Source organism: Acipenser ruthenus, chromosome 16, assembly GCF_902713425.1.
Source record: "Acipenser ruthenus chromosome 16, fAciRut3.2 maternal haplotype, whole genome shotgun sequence".
NCBI lineage: Eukaryota > Metazoa > Chordata > Actinopteri > Acipenseriformes > Acipenseridae > Acipenser > Acipenser ruthenus.
Genome location: NC_081204.1, coordinates 29,138,659 through 29,147,633, shown reverse-complemented (window position 1 = coordinate 29,147,633; position 8,975 = coordinate 29,138,659).

Here is an 8,975-nt window from a genome sequence, read left to right as displayed (position 1 = left end):
TAGTTCACATGAAAGTTACAAAAAGACCATGGGGATACCATTATAATACCTGAAGGAATCCTAGAAGAACCATTAGTGGACACTACTAATGGAAACACAACTCTTGCTGATAGAGCAGAAAACTGCAGTGAATTACCAGCATGTATTGGTTCACACCATTGTTATATAATTTGTTTAACAAAAAATACAAAGGTATACACATTTCTACCAATAGTTCATTGAAGCAAATAAAGGATGCCATTGTCATTGTAGTTATATATTTAGTTATGTATTTAAAACTTCTTTATCCAGGCTATAAATGTTTAGGATGCACCAGAAAGTCCTGGTGGACAGCAGCCACACACAATCCAGTTACATCTCTCATACCAAATATTACAAATACATGTTCAAGAGATACAACACATCCTCAACTGCTGGTTAAACTCCCACTATAATTCCAATATAATCCATTCATTAAGTCATATACCTTATAAACGTTTACTGCAGTACACCTTGGTAAATGCAGTGCATAGTGAAGAATAGTGTAAACATGGTAAAGCATAGTCACACCTGGGAAATCAGATACAAGTACGCTAAAGCATAGTAAAAAAAAAAAAAAAAAAAAAAAACATGGTTAACCATTGATAGCTTTCATAAGGGATTACCAGACGTGCCATCTAAAGCCTGCAAATAGTGAAATTGTTTTTCCTAATTTATACATCACAGCTAAATAGTAAATAGTAACTCAATAAAACTGTAGATAGGGCGTGAAACAACATTTAAGTCATTTGACGGCAATTAACATCTGTCCATTATTCTTAATTCCTCAGTAACTTCTCTTAAAAACACTGCCGTTTTTACATTTCGCATTGCATTCATGCCGATTTCTGTATAATTAAGCTAGAATTTATGAATAAGGATTTTCATTACCATGTAATTATCTGCTACTCGCATGCACTGAGATAAATGTTGTATTCACACCATTACTACCAGTTCATTCCATATTAGTTACAGTTGGGTTACCAAGATGCTGTGCATTATTTAATGTGTAAGACGTGCCCTGTAACTAAAAGCATTTGTATTTATAAAAACAGACGTAGCCAGTGATAATCTATTCTGTTGCCTAAGGACAACTTATGCATTTGTCAATGTAGGGTGAGAACTTGCTGTTTAGCACATTGGGGAAAGTCAATTAAAAAATATAACACCTGCATTATTTCCATGCCCCCTCCCTTACAAACAAGCACAGCCACCCACATACAACCTGCAGACTCACGTTGCTGTAAGTTTTTAATTGGTGCCTCACTATTTGGATGCACAGTTCAACATTTTTTTGATTGTTACACCAGGAAAGTACCAGTTGCTAAACAGTTTTGGTAAGCACAAGAAATCGCTACCAACAAGATATACTATGCTATTAGCTATTTTTCTACTTTTCCATTTCCAGTGCCTGTACACTATAGTAACACCCTATTAAAAAGGAATGCACAATCATCACATTGGTTAAACTTTCTTTTGACAGTGCATTATTTAAGGGTGTGAAAAGCCACTTCGCCATTGCACTATTGCAGTGGAATACCCATTTTTGCAATCAAATTGATGGAGGTTGCCTGTTAGATGTCGTTGTGAAAATGTTACTTTTCTGATGCAGTCTCTCTGATGAAAGCTTTCCTTGAGATGTATGGTGGCCATGTTGAATAGCTAATGCAGTACATTTTAATGACTGGCTCCAGCACACTCTGCAATCTATTGTGTCAATTCTAGAATCTTGTTGTTCATTGTCTAGTACTTCCATTCCACTGCATTGGGACGTATATTTTACCATGGTTTGCCATGTTTTTTTTAATATGCTTTATCATAGCTTTCTGGGTTTTACAATGCTTACTTTTGATTTACCATGATTTTTTATGCTTTATTACATTTTGCTATGCCTTTACTATGGTAGACTTATATATATGAACATAATTTAGAAATTTTATTTAACATCATGTAATCAAAGAAACTGCAAAAGGATATCGCAAGAGTCTACCGGAAGCCATAATAGTAGTACAGTATTTCATGGTAAATTTCGAAATGGAAAACTACAAAGCGGTATGTAATTCAATATGTTAACCTAACATTATTCAGCATGTTTCATTTGACTTTATGAAGCAAAATTAGTTAATTCGATAGGGTGATGCAAAACTTTTGGCCATAGCTCTACACCCCCCTCCCCACCTGCAGCTATGTTTAAAACAGTTTAATATTTTCCAGTATAATGACTTGGCCAGAAGCTTAACCAGTTTTAGCTCACGTCTGCCTTTGAAGTTCCTTGTGTTGTTTTTCCTTTATGTTTAAAATGACATGTGGTCTGTGTCATGTTTTTTTTCTGATACAGACTAAATGCAAGAGGAGAACGAAACACTGTAAAAGCACAACAAAAAAAGGGTTATAAATACATATACAGCCGCACGATTAATTGTGTCTGTGAGTTAATATGTATTTAGGGAAGATACTTAAGGCAGAGAAACATATTGCTTCCATTTTTTAAATCTGTCTATCTAATCTAATATCTAAATATTTTTATCTGCTGTTTTGGAAGCTTTATCCTCTGTAATTCCCTAAGTCTGCATCAGCAGGGCTCAGTGTGTTATTGTGTGCAGTGAATCCTGCAGGGAGAGGAGAGCACTGGTGAGACTCTCTCTGTCAGAGCCTGTCAGCTCCCCATTCAGTCTTTGTAATGAACTTCACACCTCCTTCTTAAAACGTTTAAACTATGCTTTACTCTAGTAGCATTTCTATGCTTAGCCACAACACTATAGGCCTGCTTCCCCTATTTCTCCATGCAACATGTATCACATGAGAGCGAGAGATGGACCATGGTGGAGAGTTTTGAATAGTCATGGAATTACTTCTTAATTAAGGTATGTGCTAACTAATTACATGGAAACTCCATGGTACAGGCTATTTCTATTCAATTACACAGGTACGTTATTGTACCAACAGTTAACATTGGTATTTCCGAAGTTATTACCATGGTTTTACATGGTTATATACAGTACAGCTCTGGCCAAAAGTTTTGCATCACCTTATAGATTAACTAATTTTGCTTCTGTCAAATTAAACCTTCTGAATAATGTTACGTTAACATATTGAATTACATACCATTGTGTAGTTTTCCATATACTTAACGAGAAACTGACAAAAATTGAAAAATGTGACATTTCGAAATTTAACATGAAATACTGTACTACTATTATGGCTTCCGGTAGACTCTTGCGATATCCTTTAGCAGTTTCTTTGATTACATGATGTTAAATAAAATATCTAAATTATGTTCATATAGTTTTTTTTTTTTTAATTATGTCTCAATCCTAAAATTCTAGGTGATGCAGAACTTTTATTGCAGCATAAAACAAATTCTAGAAGTATCTCACAGAGTAAATCATCAGCTTATCAGAGAAACCTAAATCTGCCCCCTTTAACGTCTGCCAGTTTGTGCTCACAGTAGAGTATGACATCTTTCTTTGTAGACTTCACAGGAGGTGCAACAGAGATATAAACAGCAATTTCTTTTGTTGGATCATTTTCTTCTCCCAAGAAAGAAAATATTGCAGAGATTTAAGAGATAGCACATGAAAGGTGTTACATGCTGTTCAGAGGGCACTAATTGCACATCCATTCAGTTTTAAAAAAATGAGGAGCATGTTTAGATTATATCTACTCTGGGCTCTGATCTGTGGAAAGCAATAAAGCTGATCTTAAAAAGTAAGTAGCAGGGTTTTAAAAAATAGTGTTACAAGTCCCCATGTGTTGCTACAACTGTTTAAATAGTGTACCTGTCATTTTTCTTTTCATTGTTAACATCTGACAATTTTTTACACTTACAACTTGAAAGTCTGTTTCAAAGCTCTTTTCTAAATGTCTGCTCTAGTGCACTGATAGTGTCAGGATTATTGCCCACATTGTCAAACAGGAAACACACAACAATAACGATCCATGATGGGTACAGAACAGAAAAGCCAGAGCACTTGTTGTTATGTTTATTTTTTTTTTAATCGCTTCCTGCAGTGATTTAGAGGACAAATCTCAAACCCCAGTGCACTAAAGCGACCTTTTTAAAAATAGCTTTGAAACACAATTTAAAGTTATAAGTGTAAAAAGTTGTTAGGATGTTGACAATGAAAAATTAAAGCTATGTTATTTAAACAGGAGAATGCCATACCTAATTCAAAAATCTTCACTGGACATAAAAATGTGTATATGTTTTTCTAGCAGATCTTAGCCTTGCCAGTAACTGATCAGTAATTTAAATTTCATTATAAAATAAGCTTTTAAAAAGTAACTTTTTCAGAATAGTGCCCTGAAAATGTAATTCTGTGGAATATCTGCAGCTGTTGAATAAACCACCCGGAGGTGGAAATATATCCTTTATATATATATATATATATTTGTAACCTGGCAAACCTTCACTGTGTTTGCCCTGTCGTATTTTGAAATGCATTTCCCCTTGCCGTTAGGTAGGAATCCAATATGATACACATTCAAAGCTCGCAACTAATCTGATATTTCAACCCGCAGAGATAGAAAAAGATATAGAAACGTATTAAAGGTGGGGAGTAAGAGGATTAGTTTATGGAAACGGATGTGTGTTCAGTTTAATCTAGTCTCATTTAACCCTTTCTAGCTGCCTAAACCACTATAATAAAATCAAGATTTCGTTTTTCTCTAACGCAAGCAAAGCTGGTCCCAAAGTTAAAACATCCTGGTGACTTTTTAATACCTTTTAAGCAGTTTAAGGACTCCTACAGCCTCAATGACTCAAACATAAAATTAGCAATACTTTTATGAATGGATTGAAAATGTAATTTAGAAATGTTTTATATAACAATACAAGCACTGTTAATTGGTTTCTAATAGCAATAAAACCCTGATTATCGAGCACTGCTATGGTAGTTAACCACATCTGTATGGAAGCTCCGAACACAGTTCTATTGCTTAAGTTCCAGAAATTTCTCTTTTTAGGGAATGCTCTACTGTGTAAAGACGTGACAGTCTAGAGTGTGTCAAGCATGTATATGTGACATTGTAAGGAATTGGCATCTCAGCCCATTGAATTGAATGGAAACGCAACCACACTTTTCAAAGACAAACGTCTTACCATTCAACTAAAGAGCAAGGTCAGTAGTCGAGAGGTAAGTCTTCTTATGCTGATGTTAGTATTATTTACTGATCAGCCTCTAGGAGATTCATTACATTGTTTGCTCCACATTAGAGGCTTATAGGGGTCTGTAAAGTTAGCTCTACTCCCCTACAGGGCTTGGTTTGGGTAGATTGGCCAGGCAGAGCGAGTACATGGGTGGGATGGGAGATACAGTGTGCTGGGCACTATGGTTGCCACAGTTCTGTGGGTAAATTGCAGGCATCTCAATTACTGTCTGGCACCTTTCATAAACTAAATTAATCCCCAGTTTGTAACGATCACTCTGCACAACTGAGAAGCAGTTGCACTGTCCTCCCTAAGGAGATACTACTGGCCCTATTCCTATAGCTAAATAAGTCAGCAAGAGTGACAGACAGCAAAAGCAGGGACGTCAGAGGTGTCAATTTCAAGAACAATCGGTTTATTATTGTGAACAATAATGTCAACAAATGAAAAAATGAACAAATGAATGAAATGAATAATAAGAAAGGAATTCAAATAATTGCAGGTAACAGGTAAGAAATAAGATGGTACAGATAAGTATGTAGGGACAAACAGAAGGCTAAACAGTATCACCCAACAGAAATTAATGTAGTGTCCGGAGGGTCTCCAATAAACCCACACTCACAAACACAACACACACAGATAGACAAAAGATGGTGGGAGAATGACAGGTAGGCCCAACAAGTCCAGTAATAGCAGGGTAATTGAAATCCATACAAAGTAACAAAATAACAAAAAAATACAGGAAACAAAGTATCAAATTAAAGTAGAAACAATCCAAACGAAAAAGAAATGATCTCACCCACAAATAAGGCAGTCCAGCAAAGTGTCCCAAAATGATGGTGATTGTAGAAGGTTGAAAACATTGAGTACGTTGAAATTGTTGAGACTGTCCAGTAGTGTTGAGTTGAATGGTGAACAGTTGTTTGGAAAAAATCAGGAGGATCAGGAAAAAATGGAGGCTGTCACACATAAAACAACAAACACTAAACAGACCTAGAAAAACAGCTAAACTTAAACAAGTAACAGTGAAAACAAAAAGAGCAGTTTAGACAAAGCGCAGTGACAAAAGAAAATGAACGGATGCACTGGAATTATCTAAGGATGGTAATGGATTCACTGAAATTTAAGTAGAGAAAATGCTGTAGTTGAATGGATTCCTCTGAGAAAGGGAGTCTCCCTCAGGCCTGATTAGCCAGCTTTAATACAGGTGCTGGCTACTAAGGAGCTCTGAGATTGGAGGGGTGGAAATCTGAATGAGCCAATGGGGAGAGAGGATGAATAGAGGGTGGTTGCAAGGAACTATGGGAAATGAAGTTTTGACCTGGCCAGGCTACTGACCCTAATTAAAGGGACAGGTGGGTGAGACTTACACCCACATTATGTAGCATGGGAATTGCTACATATTCCCCCCCCCCCACACTGGAGGTGCAAGGGACGAACGCCATAGTAGCGTTTTAAATTAACAATATTGACAGTATCCTCTTTGAAATAATCTGGCTCCCCCACTTGACTTTGTAGTTGTTGGGTCCAAGTCTCTTGGTTACAAGAGCTGGCCCAAACCATTTAGGGGCAAGTTTTGCGGAAAACTTTCCGGAGGTGTCAGATAAGGGGTGAGATCTTATCCAGACTAACTCACCTTCTTCATACTGACAGTGTGCTCTCCGGGCATTGTAATTCCGAGCTTGCCGTTTCTGAGCTTTGGCAACGTGATCCCTCACCTCTTCGGCAATCTGCTGCTGGCGATCTAGCAGTTGGTAGGGATCGGTGGATGGAGCAGGAGCAACAGCGATTAATCGGTCCAATGGGCCTCTGATGGTCCTTCCGAGCGCTAGTACTGCAGGAGAGAAGCCAGTGGTTTCATGTTTGGCGGTGTTGAGGGCGAAACGAAACTCAGGTAGCCACTGATCCCACAGCTGATGGTTTTTCCCGACGAAAGATGCAACCATGGTCTTTAAGGTGCGGTTCACGCGTTCTGTCAGGTTGGTCTGTGGGTGGTAGCTGGTGGTGAGTTTTTGTACTACTCCCCAGGTCTTGCACACCTCTGCGAGTAGCTGGCTCGTGAACTGAGGTCCACGGTCTGAAAGAATGTGTTGCGGTGTTCCCCATCGAGTGAATATTTCCTGCGTCAAAATGTTCACAATTTTGGTGGTCTTACTGTCCCGCAATGGAAACAGCTCAACCCACTTTGTGAAGTAATCAACAATGACCAGGATGTAAGTGTTACCTTTTTTACTTCTTGGGAAAGGTCCCATTAGGTCCAGACCCAGCATCTCTCCGGGCTCCTTCACAGTAGTGGACTGGAGTTGACCTGCAGGTTTGGTGTTGGACGGTTTGTACTTCTGGCAGGTTTGACACTCCTTTATGTGGTGCCATGTATCTTTACGGATGGAGGGCCACCATGCAACCTCCAGCATGCGCAACAGGGTCTTCATCCTGCCCAGGTGACCTCCCAAAGGGTTGTCATGGTAGTAGTGGAGGAAGGAATCCGTCAGCTGTTCCGGAATAACCAGCTGGTATCGGAATCCTTGTTTAGGAATGGGCACCCGGCGATACACAAGTCCCTGCTGTTGGATGAAGGAGATGCGGTTATCATTGGCAGTATTGGAAGCAATGTCATTGATGATGTCAGAGATAGCTGGGTCTTTGGACTGAGCGGCCGCAATCTGGTCCATGGTGGTGGGAAGATCCATGCTACTCGCAGGGGCATTGCTAGCACACACTGACGCAGAAGGAGTTGAAGGTGGTACAAGTGGAGCTCTAGAGAGTGCATCAGGTACAAGATTCAGACTACCTTTCCTGTAAATAACGGTAAAAGTGAATTGTTGTAGGCGAAGAGTCCAGCGGGTCAGTCTGGAAGAGGTTTTTGGGTTATTGAATGCCCAGGAGAGTGCAGCGTGGTCAGTGACAACCTCAAACTCCATCCCCTCCAGATAATGCCGCCATTTTTCTACTGCCCACACGACAGCGAGACACTCCTTTTCAGATGTGGAGTAGTTTTTTTCGGCAGTGTTCAGTAATTTGGAGGCGTAGGCTATTACCTTCTCATCATCTCCTTCTAGCTGAGTCAGTACCGCTCCTAGTCCTATATCGCTGGCATCAGTAAAGACTCGGAACGTCTTGTTGATGTCCGGGTGAGCGAGGACTGGAGGACTGATCAAAGCTTCTTGGAGGAGTTTGAAACTCTTCTGGCACTCTCCTGTCCATTTCCAGGGGACATCTTTCTTTTTCAAGTTGTTAAGTGGGGCAGCAATATCCGCAAACCTGGGGATGTACTTGTGGTACCACCCTGCCAAACCTAGGAACCGTTGAACCTCCTTCAAGTTGGTAGGAATGGGATATTCCTGGATGGCTTGGAGCTTGTGGGGATCAGCAGCTACACCCTCACCTGAAACCACATGACCAAGGAAATGGAGAGTGTGTTTAAAGAAGTGGCATTTTTTGAGATTGAGAGTAAGACGGGCCAGATGAAGTTTGTGGAAGACAGCTTCGAGGTCTTGAAGATGCTGTGCGGAGTTTGGTGAATAGACAATGATGTCATCTATGTAGACGAAACAGATCTTCCCTCGGAGGTCTCCTAACACTCTCTCCATCAGCCGTTGAAAAGTGGCTGCAGCATTTTTTAACCCAAATGGCATTACATTAAATTGATAAAAACCAAAGGGTGTGGTAAACGCAGTCTTCGCTCTACTTGCCGAGTCCATCGCCACTTGCCAGTAACCCGAGCATAGATCAAGGGAACTGAATACCGCAGCACCACTCAGGGACTCCAGGATGTCATGAATGAGGGGCATGGGATATGCATCAAAGA